Source organism: Brienomyrus brachyistius, chromosome 14 (genome assembly GCF_023856365.1).
Source record: "Brienomyrus brachyistius isolate T26 chromosome 14, BBRACH_0.4, whole genome shotgun sequence".
Taxonomy (NCBI): Eukaryota; Metazoa; Chordata; class Actinopteri; order Osteoglossiformes; family Mormyridae; genus Brienomyrus; species Brienomyrus brachyistius.
This window is the reverse complement of record NC_064546.1, coordinates 15,689,903-15,703,621: the sequence shown is the minus strand read 5'-3', so window position 1 is coordinate 15,703,621 and position 13,719 is coordinate 15,689,903. Positions and strand designations below refer to the sequence as shown.

At 48.3% G+C, this 13,719-nt stretch overlaps 1 long non-coding RNA gene across 1 annotated transcript; it reads left to right on the top strand.

Moving 5' to 3' along the window:
* The first annotated feature begins 10,067 nt into the window (after window positions 1-10,067).
* On the top strand, window positions 10,068-13,129 carry LOC125708009 (uncharacterized). The gene is made up of 3 exons (XR_007382404.1): window positions 10,068-10,164; window positions 10,684-10,777; window positions 12,650-13,129. It is a non-coding gene; the product is annotated as an uncharacterized LOC125708009 (long non-coding RNA).
* Window positions 13,130-13,719: the final 590 nt, after the last annotated feature.

The window sequence follows — 13,719 nt, the reverse complement described above, 5'->3', positions numbered from 1 at the left end:
CTGCTCTGTAAATTCAGCTTTAATTGCTCAAATGGAGTCCGGTTCCGGACAGACTATTAATCCGGGAGGCATCGATTTGGCCGCGACGGCCTTGCATGAATAAGCCAGCTTGTTGGTGCTAAGCTGATGACGGGTCATTGGCTGGATAGACAGAGCGTCTCATTTGAGTCATTAGTACTGTAATGGAAGCTCTTCACTACGACACGACTGCTTCGGGGTGACAGCCGTTGTCATGGAAAAGTGTCGGCTGTCATTGTGAACTTTCTAAGAGGTGAAAGCGTTCTGCAGGGCTTGGTTTTAACCGGATTGTGCCACAAGTGTGTCCGTTGGTGCTAACGGCCCTGGAGCAGGTAGGATGCCTTCTGACCTTCCCTGTCTTTCTGCGGTGCCACCTAGTGGCCGGCAAGCCTAATGCTCTGTCAACACTGTAGTGCACTGTGTGTTATTCCTCTAGGAATTATGCTTTCAGTGACCTTGAGGTCACAGATGTGCTTCTGGAAAGTTTCCCCATGTGGTGCTCAGGTGTGAGTTCAGCACTGTCAGAATGAATATAAGGCTTAGATGTTCTCCCTGGCTCCTCTGATTAGTCCTGGCTTCAGATCTGCTCCTCTGAAGTTCCTCTTTGCAGGGACTGCTGTCTCGTTTTGCTTACCCTCATCCCTGTGAAGAACGAGGAGGTGCCTCTCCGCTCCTTGGCTGGCCAGAGAGATCTTTGTTTACCTCATCCTGTGGGACGGCAGAGCTCGACACGATCGCACTTTGAGAGCTTCTCCATTTCTCTGTGCCGGTTCCCTTGAAAGAGAGCAGGCGCACTAAAAGTAGCTCTTGGACCCAGCATCGTGCTGTCTGCCTCAGAATCTGCAGAAGCTTCTTTTCAGTGACAGAACATTTGTAGCCCTGCCAGTTTTCTGAATGCCAGTCGGTGCTCCTTCTACTCTCTTTCGATCATAGTAACTCCAAGTCATCCCCCCAAACACCGGAAACAGATCCCCTTTTTGTATACGCGTAGACTGCCAAATCACTCGTGACATTGGAGATTACCTCTCTCTAAAGATTTATCTGATTGCCCGACCCCTCTTTGTGATTCCCCCCTCACTACCACTTCGGCGATCACTTGTGCCGATTGTAATACAGATGTGTAGGGCATGGTGCCAACTAATGCCCAGTGTGTCAACTGCCAGTATCCGAGCGGCTGCTGAATGAGTGACCATACAAATACGGTTCAGTGACCTCCTGGGAAAAAGGTGGTAACTATTAGCGGGCTGTTTAGGCCAATTAGCTGCTGTCACCCAGCGCTGTGGACAGACTGAGTTAACTGCAGGCTACAGTGTGGGCCGCACTGGGTTTAGCAGTCAGGTGGAGCGAAGGGAAACACTGGAGTACCGTCAGGACTTGCCTGCCCTGGGGCTTCGACCTTTGGACTGATTCCAGCAGTCTGGGCCCAGTTCCTCAGGCTCTTTGTGCTGCTGTTGTAGAGTTTTACACCCTCCCTGGTACAGAGATACGTAACGGTTACACAGCCAATGAGATAAATAAGTTATCTGTCACTCAGTGTTGTTCTGGTCTCGCCCCAAGGGATATGATGCCAGTGTTGCTGTAATTTAGCTCCTTAGCAAACCTTTTATACTGTATGAGGCAGTGCGGGATTTTAGCAGCTGCAACTGTTACTGTGCTTCTGGGTGGCTTTTCGCTAAAGCAATCCGAGTTAAGTACAGCACTTAGGAGCACAATGGCGGAAATTAGAATTGTAAGCTTCTGGCTGCACCTCAAGGCATCATGGGTAACTTGGGTGCTAATGTCTACGTACACCAGTGTTCCCCAATCCGGTCCTTGGAGACTCACAGACAGTCTACGTTTTTGCTCCCTCGAAGCTCTACCGGAAGGGAGCAAAAAAACTTCCAGCCGTTACTTCCGTGACATGGTGAGGTCACCTCGTAACACAATCCTTATTGGTCGCCCACCTGCAAGGATCTGTCTGCAGACTGCAAGACAGGGGTGGAACATGTGGGGCAAGTTGACCAATCAAAGCACGCTGGGCTCATCGGGGGTGGGGCTTAAAGCTCCAACTGAGCGTTTCAGAGTGATGGTGAATAGAGATATACAGTATGAGAAAAATAATGTGTTTTTGGCATATGGAACCATGCAGATATATTCTAGTAGATCCCCAAAGACGCATAATAGGGCCCTTTAAGATGTTGCTGAGTGAAGTGCTTAAACTGTGTATGACATTTATCATTTTTAATTTTGTTTTTTGAGTTATTTGCATCTGTGGTGCGAAAAGGAAACAGTTTTGTCAATTAGATTGCAAAAAAAAAAAAATCTTTCTAAGTTAGTTATCATTACTTTTTTATTCAGTTGACTTAGCATTGTCTGAGTGTTCGCCTGAGTAGTCGGCATATATTCAAAACACTTGAGAATATTTAATGTTTTCTTTGGTTTCGCCCTTTGCATTGTGTTTTATTAAGCAATGAAAAAATGTTGCTCTTGCGCTTGTGGCCATTTCTGGCTTCTGAAGGAACAGGCTGTTATAGAACAGAAGTATGTGAAATGTATTTTCGTATTATTTAAACAGAAAATGCTGGAATTCATTTTGATACTTTGCTTGGTAGTTGTATTTGTATCTGTGTTTTGATACAGATACAAATAAGATACTTTGTATCGGAATACACTTTGATGTATTTTTGCCTGTCCCTGGTCATGTGACCCCCACCTGGAATCAGATGGGGCTTCCATGCCAGATGGGTGTAAGTCGCTCTTCCTGCATCCACAGCCCTTTGCCCCTGATTGTGCTCAGGGAGAATAATCAAAGGTTAATTGGAAGCCATATATGTATTAAATCTTCAGATCAGTCAAAGATTAGTCCCGCCCTTCTCAGTAGTTCCAGTTGACCTTGTTCATGCAGTAGTTGTATCATTGCTTCTGCCTGTGTGTGGCCTGCTGCGTGTAGATTGGCCGGCTTCTGACTTGTGTTTTACTGACAGTTATTTAACGGCAGTCATGTTTGTGTTACAGTCCCTCCTATTAGACATTCGGATGAATAGAATCTATCACTTTGAGCGAATGGGGCATGCAGTTTGTGATCCAGAGTCTCCGGATGATGTTTGCTCGCCATGCTGGCGGCCGATGGCCGTAAACTGATGAATTATACTCATTCTCCCTAACAGTGTCTTAAAAAGTGGCTCTCGATCCCAGCTGGAGTGAATTTATTCACAGTTTCTGTTTCTCTGTTACATAATAGAGACAGATGGAAATGCCGCGGTTACGGTGGAGTGTCCCCACTCGCAGGGAAAGGTGCAAGCACTTAGTGGTATCGGGGGGGGAATCGGCCCGCCTCCCACCTCGCCTTTTTGAAAAGAGCTTTACGTCTAAGAGGGGAGGAATTGGAAATGACGACGAGTCGGTGAGGGAAAGTGCTTAGCTTGCAGGCTGTCCTTAACTCAGACGTAGGTCCCTGGAGGGCAGATCATTTACTGCAAAAATAGCTTTTTCTCAGCACGGGGAGGGGGGCAGGGCGGTAAACATGCCTATGACAATGTGCTAATGGCGGCGAGCGCAGCAGTGACGCAAACTCTGACAGCCACACCGATTCGTTTCTCTCCTCCGGTGGTACCTGCATATTTGGACACTAACCCCACGCAGAGCTAACTGTTGGCTTGCATTAGGCTACCAGAGGCCAAGCCCCCTCCCTGCGCTGCACTGTGCGTAACGGCATCTCTGCTGCATTCGGCTCATTTAGCCTTAGCCGAGAAGACGAAACGCCGGGTGTCGAGGGCAAACAGGGATGCCCCTGGCAGCCCGTAATGACGCTGATCCTGCGCTGCCCGGACGCTCAGAGGTTTGCTGGCTAAGAGGTGATTATTCTTTGCTGGATTCTTTGACCAAAGGCATTGATCTCTCTGGCGCCGTACGGGAGACGTCCCCGAAGCTCCATGTCGGAGGTGACTGAAAAGGTGGGCAGGATCACTGGTGAAGAGCGGGAAATGAGCGAGTGCTCTTTAAGAAGACATTAGGCCCCCCCCTCCCCCACCCCGAACTGACCCAAATAACAGATTCTACTAAGCAAACGAAGTGTATGACTCTTCAGTTTCTCACCGATCATCTTGGGGTCCCGGTGTACCCCATGCTCTCTCTCTGTCCCCACATTCTCCACTCTCCACGTTCGGGGCAGTCGTCCCATTCTCCTTTGTGGCAGAAGTGAACACCGTTGATTACGCTGAGGCTGTACAGGATCCTGGACTTTCAGTGGCCTTATCTTCTTTATCGGGGTACCCATTAGCCTGGCTCTGCTGCTCTGAGTTTATCGTAATATGCATTTTTTTTTTTCTAAAATGCAAATCTTTGACCCGCTCAGAGAGGAACTCTCAGGATGCATATTTAGGCACGAATCCCCACCCACATACTTATTTGTTTTATGTTGCCTAAGTAAATCAAACGTGCCTTTTCTCTGAAAGGGAAATTTGTTCCAGGGCCAGTACTTAGCGGCTTGATCAACAAACGTGGCTTCAGTAAACAGCTCTGGTTCATAAGTTCTCAGTGCTTCAGCCAGTTGAAATCCAGTATAGGCCAGAGGAGAGCAGAGATCAATACAGGAAATTAGCATCTGTGGGCGTGCATGCTTCAAAGGAGCGTGATGTGAGTGAAATGGCTTTGGACTTTATTGGGCCACAACTTGGTTGAGCTCATGGAAAACTGTGGGTGGGGTGGGGTGGGCTGGGGGGGGGGGGGCAGGTGGTTACATGTATGAGTTTGTAAACAAGGCTTCTGGGCCTGAAGTACCATATAGGAGGACTGTTTTGGCCAGGGAGCATGGAGGTTCGGGAATGGCCCGACATTAGACATTTGAAGGTCAGGAGAGCTGACCTCAGCATCTGTGCAGCTTGCGGGAGGCAGTCCTGCACACTGGAGGTAGAAGAGCCAGTGACAGAGAGAGGAGAAGAAGCAGGAACAGCCATCCTGACTTACAGAACACTGCGTGTTTGTAAAAAATATGATATCTCACAAATAAAAAACCCGGGCGATTCCCTTGGGCCTATTGTGACCTGTTCCTGTTTAACCCCGTCTGATCCCTCTGTACACCTGACCAAACCCAATAAAACAGTGATAAATGGCCTGTTTAAACATCGCCCAGCCATCTCCGTGGAATGGCTGCCTTCAGTCTGCTTTGCTTCCCTTAGGATTTTGGACCAGAAATACTTTCTTTTGTTTGCTTTACATACTAATTATGGCGGGAGATGACACAGTCTCTGATAGAGGTTCTAGATAACGTGGGCTCTCTTTCTGAAAGAATAATGAGGTCTCCGGAGACAGGGCCTCGTTTATCCCGGTTCTTGAGTATGAGAACCGATAACCTTACTCAATTGCTGTCTGATGGATTAGTTTGGAGGGAAAACCAGAGAGGAATCAGGACTACTCTATAGATTTGGAGGGGTCTGATAATCAGCTGTTTTCCACAGCTCCAGCAAGCTCTGAACTATTTAGGCATTTCAGTTTAATTTAAATCTAATTTAAAAATGTATATTTTAAGCAGAACCATTTTAAACAGAGGCCATCAATCTAATTAACTTTAAAGAAGTGCGGATAATTACTGTTTTACGAAACGTGCTTTAAGTCCTATTTCCTTTATGGATTGTCAGTAAATTTCCATGTGGCAGGCGAGCACAGTGTAAATCCGGCTTCTTTCTATCGGGCCAGGCACATGCGGGAGGCTGGGGGGGGTGGGGTGGGGGGGTGAAAGTGCCCCCTCCCCTTGATGTTCTCAGTACCCTTTTTTGACTACATAGTATCAAGTAAAGTCTCCAGAGAGAAACCCCCATAACTTTTATCACAAAAATCCAGTGCTGGGGACCCACCTCCCCAGCCGCCCACCCCCCCAGTTGGAGAACCTGCTGGAAAAAGTCTGCGCGCATTACTGATGCTGTCTTAATTATATACAGACGTGCTGGAAACGGACGGACGTCATCCCGAGAAGCTGTCCGGCTGGAGATTAACTGCGGCTCGCTGTTCTGTCACAGCTGCTGTCGTTACTGAAATTATCAGCCCAGGTTGGCCTCATATAGCCAGGGTGGGGGGCGTAATGCCTCATGTCAGGTGCATTTAAGGATGTGGGATGGAGGTTAAGAACCTAGGGGGGCATAGCTCTCGACCATGTGTCGGCGTGCTTCTTGAATAGAAACGTTTCTGTAGGTGTGTTGCAAAGCGCTTTAAGCTGGCTCAGTGTTTATTCCCTCCCCTGTAACCCAGTGCATCTTAACTCCACGGGTGGTGCAGTGGGGTTTGGGGGGGGTGTGTGAATTGGCCATGATTTGCCAGTTGCCTCTGGCAGACGTGGTGAGATGAAGTCTGGCACTGCGGTCCAAAGACGGGCCTTCGTCTCAGTGTGTCGCGGGAGTGAGTCAGACAGCGTCATTTTGGGAATAAAGGACAGCGATTGAAAGCGCTCCGGCTGCTTAGCCGAGCAGGTCCGCGTACGCCGCTGGGTGAAGCGGAGGACGACTCATAAAATATTTACCTTGCTGCGGGGGCGCAAGACATTTTAGGGACACTTGAAGAGAAGGGACAGGAATCGAAAGGCAGAATGAATATGGGGCACCAAACAGGAAAAAATGCCAAAGCTAATTACATGCCTGCCATTGAGGAAGCTCTTTATTGGACCTGTTTTAAAAGGCTTTTTATAAAGGCCAGCTGGCCGAACGTGGCGCTCGGAGGGAAACGTGACGCGACGGACAATGGAGCTTTTAAAGCGGGAGGTGCGGCGCGGATGGGCGTCCCTGTTAGAGGGGAAAGAAAACATTACTGCCACTTTAACTTGGATAGACAAAGTTAAATATCGCATTAACTTTTTATTTAACCCATATAAATGGTCTGAGGAAGTTGACGGTGGGCATTTGGGTGAGTGTGTAGGACGAGCAGTGGGAGTCTGTTGAGGATGGATTTCGTCATGCTTTATGGATTAATTGAGAGAGAGAGGCCATTAAACAGGCCAGCCAGAACACAGCCCCCCGTTACGTAACTGTGATGACTTAGCGGGTCTGAGTAATGGCGAGCGTTTGCCCGTGGCACTGAAAGACCAGCAGGTGGCGATATGGCGTGCGTATGCTGGCAGCGGGATACGGTAAGGCGCCGCGTGGGGTGGGGGCTTGTTTTTTCTCGCTTGACTGGCCGCCATCTTACGGTAGAACACAGGTCTGGCCTCATCGTCAGACAGAACTAAGTGGAGCTCATCATTGCACCTTCTGGTGGAATGGGCTCGCAGGGTGGGGAGAGCCTTCAGTGAAGCTCCGGTCCAGAATGTCTGCTGCCACAAGCATGTTGGGGTGCTGATGGCTTTGTGGGTGATCAGCAGTTCAGCTCCTCTCCGTTTCCCGAGCAATGCAGGAGTGCCACCTCTGCTCAGATGGATGCGGCCTCTGTAGAGCGGACCGCAGCTTTGACCTCCGAGAGAGGGGGTGCTGTGTTTACCAGGCATGGGGACTTGCGGTGCCTGATCATCATTCACTGAGAGGGAGTCCCCCCTGGCCAGCAAAAATGTAACAATCACCAACGATCACACACAGGCTGAGCACCTGCTCCGCAAAAACTCTCTGCATGTCACTGATCTTTACTGACAGTGTGGCCTCGGTCCAGACCAGGATTATAGGAAAGGTGAATGTAAATTTTAAGAAAAATGTGCACTGACAGGGATTTTGGACAATGGACAATGACAGCGATGCTGAGTAAGGAAAAGGCTCCTCTCTCCAGGATGTGAGCTGTCAGCACTGCCAGAACCAAAGACCTGCCCATGTGGTTCAGTGGCGATGGGCTTGGAGGGATGACCTCGTGCCCCTCGGTCCTGGACAGTGCTGTCACTGCGGTTTGAAAACCGTCACATGGGACAGGAATCACGAATGACGTAAAACGGGCCGATCAGAGCCAGCCGGCAGAACGAGAGCGGGGTCCCACGGCGAGTGTGAAAATGTCAGCCAGTCTTATCAGACTGTAAACAGCATTTTGAAGAGACCTTGGAGATAAGGGGGTGCATACCGATATAGATGGTAAGGCTGGAGGGCGGGATGCTGCACACGGGCAGTATGGGTGCCTGTGGGGGGGTCATGGTACTTAATGGATGGAGGCATGGTTTGTGGAGATTTTAACATGATGTTGAAATGATGTCTGTGGAGGTGGAGGGCAGTCCTGAAAGGTGAGCATCACGGGTGGATCTGAGAACTACGGAGGCCTATGAAGACCAATCCAAGGAAAAGTGAACATTTGTGCACGTGAGCGGATTTTGTAAGCTGTGTCCGGGCTGCTGGAAGCCAGTCGGGGCAAATCTGTCAGATAGACGGCTTTCGGAAACCCACAGGGCTCGCCTGCATTGAGCCGGATGCTGTCAGAACGGCAGGTGAGAAGCATTCTGCTCCAGGTAGGCCGGGGGTCGGGGGGGGTGTCTGCTTTAATCTAGAAGATTCCTGCTGGGACGGCTGGGCTGCAAGCTCTGTGGCTGTTTGTCAGAGATAAAGCAAACTTACCAGCTGAGTTGCAGGGTTTTAAAGGGCTCGTCTGGAGGTGTGGGACCCAGAGTAGCTGTCAGTCTTCACGCCCAGCGCACCGCACTCTGCGATTCCGTTCTCCTGCTGCTCTGGTTGGTAAGAGGTGAACTTGATTTGCAATTTGTAATCAAGAATACATCTTTCCTGCTTGTGGTGTTGGGGAAGGTTGGGCTGCTCCCACTTGATCGGGGACACCATCACAGGCTGTACTAGAGGGGAACTTTGATCTCTTTGCTCAGTAACTTTAGTCACCAAGGAAGAAGATGATCTGCTCAGCTTGGGGAGAGAAGGATAGATGAGTTTCTTGAGTCATTCTGTACAAAGCTCTGTCCCATCGCTTCCCAGACGTCCCTACTGGTCCATTTTCAATGCATCCTGCTGCTGATGTTGATTCACTCTGGCCCGGTTCTGGTAGCTTGTATTTAAAGTTGTTCAGCCACTCGGTCGGGTCAGTTATTCAAAGTTGGTTCTGCTTTTGTTCATCGATGTGATGATCTACCCTGGTGTTTCCCAGCACGGTCCTCAGGGACCCGCAGACAGTCCACGTGTTCATGGCAGCTGGGATGGAGCGAAAACAAGGACCGGGTTGGGAAACACTGAGATCTATGCCACTGGAATGGACTACGTCTCGGTTCCAAGGAGACACGAACCATCCCACTGCTGCCATCTCTTCAGAAAGATCATTAGTCTCAAAGAGACTTTGTGTTTAACGCATCTGTATTATAGAATTAATTGATGATGATGATTGAGTCATAATTGGTTATGACTCAAGTCGGGGTGTTGAGTCTATAAAACACGTGGGTGTGACAATGGCTGTTCTCAGAGCTGAATTAACGGCGATTTATTCTGTGGGATTCAGTGTGTTTGTATCCGTCGCTCTGTAATGGAGGGGAGCTGGCTGTGCAGTAACAGAACCTGGCTGTCGAGCATGTCGGCTCACAGCTCTTTCTAGAAAATCTATACTAATTGGTCTGTTCGGCTCTTCACGTGGCCGTTTTATGGACTTCCTCATTCAAAACTTATTGGATTTGCTCCAATTTGTGGTCTGCAATAAAATGGAAAGGAGCAGCAGCCCCTGCTCCACTTGCCACTGCTCCGCCTCCATCCGACAGGTGTAACATTTCGAAATGTCAGCGTTTAATTTGGTTTTCAGTTCACTCCCAGGAATGAGTGCAAAAACATACGAAGCCTGTGTTCTTTGACGGGCAGATGGGTGGCACTCTAACAAGCGATAAGTACTTATCCACGCAGAGCAAGTTTCCCCGGTGACCCTGAGGTGGGGACAGCATCGGGGGAGGGTCTCCACCGCCACTTAGACTGCAGCTGATGTGGTGTGAGGTCCCGACTGAAAGTCCATTCGTGCTTTCAAGTGAGAAGCTGCGCTTTACAGCTACACTTCCCTGAGGTACTGTCCAGGCTGCTGCCATGGCAACCCCCACCTCCAGGACCACAGGTTCCGGAATGCCCAAACAAATGACCGCAACATCTCTGCCTTTGTTTGTCACCAGGGATACCTGTGATCGCCCTGCTCTGTCTGTGTATCAGAGCTCTGTCTCCTGTGGGCACCATCCCATCATGACCGGTTTCTCCTAAACCTGGTGAATGACCAAAGACATCTCAAAGGTTACTCTACACCCAGGTAGATGTACAGTACCATTTAGAAGATTACAAACACCTATTGATTTTATGACCCTAAACCCATCTTGTAGTTATATAATAAGTATTATCATTAACACTCTCTGTGAATGCCATGTCTATAAGAACTTATGAACACATTTGTAACACATTATAATGCATTCATAAAGCATTATAAACACAGCTATAAATATTTATAAAAAGCCGTAACGCATTATAGCCATGTTTATTATGCATTAATAATGCTTTGTGAAGCTCTCAGCTATAATGCACTGTTGATACCTTTATAATGCAGTACAAAGCATCCTCCATTCCTATACTGACTATTATAATGAATTATGAGGGTATATTCATTGGAGGTTATAAAGTATTATACTCAACTCTATAATGTCTTATGATTAACAATAGAGAATGATGTAATGTTTTATTATTTCTTATACTAACCATTATAATGCATTATGAATGTATCTAATGTGTTATGACAGCTTCAAGTAGAGTGTTACCATATTATCTTGTGAACCAGGATAGAAAATGAGTGCTGTGACAGATGACCTGGCCCCTACAATCCCCCCTCTAAAACCCTGTGGAGCTGGTTTGGGAAGAGCTGGATCGAAGAGGTAGAGCAAAGCAGCCAACTTGTGCCTAGAACTTGTGGAAACTCCTTCAGGACTGTTGGAGAAGCATTCCAGGTGGCTACATCTGGCAGCTGGCTGAAAGAATGCCGAGTCTGCAATGCTGTCATCGAAGCTAAGGGGGGCTATTTTGAAACAAAAGGGGTGGTTTTGACGAGTCTAAAACTTGTGAAAATTTGAGACGTTGAACACTTCTCTTGGTCATTGCGGTATTTGATATGCATTATTTTATTGCCTGTAGTAACAAATGCATTTTATGCAGGTGTGTCCAAACATTTGACTGGCACTGCACATCCTGTAAACATCAGGCTCAGATTTGGTCTGGCTTTAGAGCTGCACTGCTATTATTCTGTGTCAGGTTATTTTCCACTGGGGGTCATGACAGGACGCTGGCAGACCATTGGTCTCCATCCAGCCATCTTACTCCAAGCTGATTATTTACTGCAGATTTGGGGATGCAGAGGAAGCATAGAGTCTGAGGGGCAGGTCAGCTTCTTTATAGGGGCCCTCGAGCCTTTAGAGGCGAGGAAGCCTTTCGGACGCTGGGGCCTTTTCTACATTACATCATCTCCCTTCATGGGTTCGTGCAGTGAAGCATCCACGGCTAGTACTGCAAAAGGGCTGGGGCTGTACTCCAGTGCCCCAGTGAGTCCTGGAGTAGCGGACCAGGCATTAGAACCACCGCCTGAGCAGTGATCTGGACGCGGTGTTCCGGTTTTCCCCACCCAGCTGTCAGTGTGGGCTTTCGCCCTGGTGCTAACAGGCAGGGCATATCCTCTTCCGTGGGGGCTGCTGTATCGGCCCTATGGCCCAGGGGGGGGCGTTCACCGCCTAAATGGTCCCGCGACAGGGAGCCGTTTTGTTCCATTCCTTCAAAAATAACACTTCACCTCTTTGCCTCTCCCATCCTCTGCTGTCTGCTCTCCTTCCTGACTGAGAGACTGAGAGGAACGGATTAAATCATGCCTTGGAAAAACACGGCTGGTTTGTAGAAGTAGAGGAGGAAATATCTCCTCTGTTTTTGAGATCAAATTAGGAAACAAGTGACCTTGAAATGGCTCATTACTATAATTTTTCTGTCATAGAAAAACACATTTTACTCGTCTGAAAAATTCAGTGCTGTTATATTGTGAAATGTATTATCTTTTTGCCTCCCCAATTTTTGAAATCTCCCATAATCCCTCTAGTGAGAGCATGTACAAATGGCACCTGGAGTCCCAGGTTGCCCCCCCTCCCCCCACCTTTGCTGTATGGCTGAGCTCGTCTTTGTTTAGTGCCGGCTGAGGGAACCAGGCTAGTACATAATGGGTCAGACAGGCCGTTAAATGTGCTGACGGAGACTCCCAAGGATTGGGAGTATTAACTGCGCGTGTGGTTGAAAATAACCGCATTAAGTACTTATTTTGCTGCGATATCTGCATTTTGGGTCACGCATTAAAGGTATTTGTGTATTTTGGGAGCAGTTCTTCTGGAATGGGCTTTAAAGCATTAACTCTTTCATTGGTCTTTAAGCTTGTGCTCCCAACTGTGAATTATTCATGGGGGGGCACTGTGAGTCATGTACAATAAGGGATGCTGATAAGATTTAAAAAGTGTTAGCAGGGATCGATCCCGTGCTTTGGGTAAAATTGTAATTCGGTTCAGATATGAAAATACAAGGTGACTCACTTCCTATATTGGTTCAAAATGGGACACAGCAATTTATTTTTCAATGTGGGATGATCCTATAAAATACAGGATGGGTGGAAACTCTATGTACACATGCAGTGCACTGCATAGCTAAGTATCATTTTGGCCTGCTCATTGCTGCCCCCGGTGGCTCTGCACTGAAACTCTTGTACATACATGCTGTTACAGGCCTGACCTGGTTGTGGTTCCTGAAAGCCAAGTACCCGACGGACACATCTTGACATCTGTGCCTTGAGACAGTGTCATCATGGCTTTGAGGATGTGCCGACAGAGCGGACTCTCTTGAAGGGAGGTGGGGGGACACCGGGTCGTCTAGTCGCTGGAGATTCGGTGGGACACATTTCGTGCATCTCGGAGGGAAAGGGCAGCAGAGACTGAGAAGGAGAGGGAGGAGCAGTGAGACTAAAGCTGGAATTAACAGCCGGAGCCAGGAAAAGACAACCTGCCTCTGACCTCTGGGCTTTTATATAATCTGCGTCATGTGTGTTATAAAAGACCTGCATCTTGTATTCATTTTTTTCAGTGAAAACAGTGCTAATCCTTAACTGAGGGTATTGAGCCTTGTTTGTATTCCTGCCTATGTACTGAACCATATGGCTGGACCCCATGTACCGCTGACCAGGAGGTGTCTCTGTTTACCTACCAGTTTCTTGGGGTGGGGGGGGGGTGTTGGTAGAATGAGTGCCAACGCAAAAATGGCCCCTTCGTGTTTCTAAGAGTGTGACAGCTTGTTGCTCAAAGCCCCAGTGTGACTAGGCAGCATGAAATATTCCACTACCCCAAAGAATGCCATAGCACAGAGGGAGCAGACTGATTGGCACACAGGTGGGTATCAGATCCAGTCCCAGAAGGACTTAGGCTTGTGGATGGTGGCCTCAGATTTCCTCTGCTGGGACATGAAGGGCTCTGTCCTCATCGCTGACAAAGTTTGGGATCCTGTTTGAGATTACAGTCCGGGCTGACACTGGAACAAACCCCATAGACAGGGAGGGAGCCTGGCTGATACCCGGCTGGTATTGGTTCAGATGCCGGTTACATTCAGACTGCTGATAAATTGTAAGATGTGTCCTTCCAATTATAATTCAGAGTAATGAGGAGTTGCTTTATATCAGCCTGACGGTGTCCTGCTGGGAGCTGAGGGACAGGACACAGACAGCCGCAGAGTGTAAATCAATCACCATAGTTCTTACGTCTTATAAACGAATTTATGTTCGTTTATGCAACATCCATTTTTCCCG